Raw genomic sequence first — 1,932 nt, forward strand, 5'->3', positions numbered from 1 at the left:
CCGGAGTAAATGCAATTATGAGGTTACTATGGGATTATTGAGTCTATTTATATGATTGGTCGGAACGCGCTCTACTTATCCCGGTTGACCTTACCGCATTTTTATAAAGCGTGTGTATTTTTAAACACGCTTCATACATGTATATTTACGAACGAATGTTTTTCACAAATCATAACTAAAAACAGAAGAACCGTATTAAATTGGAACCATTTGAACGTATACGGCGCTACCCGATCGGTTCAAAGTTACATCAGATACGGTTCAACGGTTCATTGCACTTTATACGAGGGAGACTAATCTTCTAGCAATCGTATTTTCGCAGTTGAGTAAGCATTTTATTAGACAACTATGGATTAAACAAAAACATATTAACAAATATTATGGGCAGGCATCGTAAACTGCGAGCGAAATCCATTGAAATGACGTACTTTGACTTGACTAAGTAACAACCCTAGTACTTCAATGGATTTCGTTTGCAGTTTACGATGCCTGATTATTGGTCATATAAGACTCATAATATTAAATATATTAAAAACGGGTCACTCACGTATAATCACACCACAGGCTGCTGGTATAGACGGCTGTACAATACCAGCAGCCTTTCACGTAAAAAAAACCGCATCGAATCGGTCCATCCGCTGGAGAGCTACGATGCCACAGACAAACAGACAGACATTGGCGTCAAACACCCCTCTTTTTGCGTTTTGGCGCGACAGTATCTCGCCGCGAGATAGACTACCCGTCCCACTTTAATTAATACAGTTAGAAAAAGACGGGTAGTCTATCTCTCGGCGAGATACAGTCCCGCCAATCATGTGCTAGGCCTACAGGGGTTAAAAAACGGGATATACATATACATATGTACAAAATCACTTCTGTAATGTGTCTTCTATATACAATGTGTTTGACTCTTATGGATTGTAGACATGTCTAAGAAACCGAAATAAATATCATATACGAAGGAAAAAATTACCAAAGCCTCCAGTGTCCAGAGCTGGAATTGAACCAGCGTCCCCCGTTTACCGGACAGGTGCCTGAACCACTCGGCTATCCGGCCACGGTGGCATGGGTCGAAATTTCCAAGTATATGACAATATCCTGAAGGCCTGTGGCGCAAAGTTAGCATAAACGAACGTACGAGCACGAGAAACGAGCAATAAATACGTGAATTTAACTAATTATTTAGTTTTTGATGGTTGAACAATGTTTTCAGTTTCCTTACATTAGAAATTAAGTAGTTAACTGCTTACTTAGTGAAGTTTGATTTAAATTAGGTTGTATTTTGCCTTTCAAAATATACAACTCTAAAAATCGAACTAGATGTACCTTGTGACTGTAAAAATAAAGTTAAAAGAACAAAGTTTACCGCCTTTAATTTAAGCATAGTTTAAAGCAAAGTGCAACGCTAACTTTCCTGAGTTGCGCAAACAAGTCAATATAGTTAATTACGTTTACTTTAGCCACGTAAAACAACACTGTCCGAATGTATTAGATAGAGTAGTTACTTGTAGCACGTTCCACCAAAGCGCCGCTTACGAACACTGTTCTTTTGATTTTTCAAATATTATAGTGCCAAAGAAAAATTCGGGTTGCCAGCTGAGTTTTACTTTGAAACTATAATTTGGGCGCCGTCGCGCGTGAAGACTAACTTCGTGAGGAAAAGCGTGAAATTATAAAAATGTCAAAGGAGTAGCGTTTGTAAGCAACTCTCTGATGGATTAACATGAACACACTTGAATCATAGCAAGGCTTGTAACTATATGTAGCTTCGAGCAAAGCAGCGATATAAAATATGTAGAGTGTGAGGTAGTTGGTTACCTTTGGTGCTACCTAGTCTGTTGAACTGCTTGGAACATTCCTCTTGTCAATAATAATAATAATTCAATTTAAGAAGAGTCTCGAACTACACCCTGTAGACTATCGCTAGGTGGC

At 38.7% G+C, this 1,932-nt stretch overlaps 1 non-coding gene across 1 annotated transcript; it reads right to left on the minus strand.

The window, feature by feature from the left end:
- Nucleotides 1–985: 985 nt before the first annotated feature.
- Nucleotides 986–1,057, minus strand: Trnat-ggu (transfer RNA threonine (anticodon GGU)). The gene has a single exon. It is a non-coding gene; the product is annotated as a tRNA-Thr (tRNA).
- Nucleotides 1,058–1,932: the final 875 nt, after the last annotated feature.

This window comes from Cydia strobilella, chromosome 17 (genome assembly GCF_947568885.1).
Source record: "Cydia strobilella chromosome 17, ilCydStro3.1, whole genome shotgun sequence".
In the NCBI taxonomy this organism is placed as follows: Eukaryota; Metazoa; Arthropoda; class Insecta; order Lepidoptera; family Tortricidae; genus Cydia; species Cydia strobilella.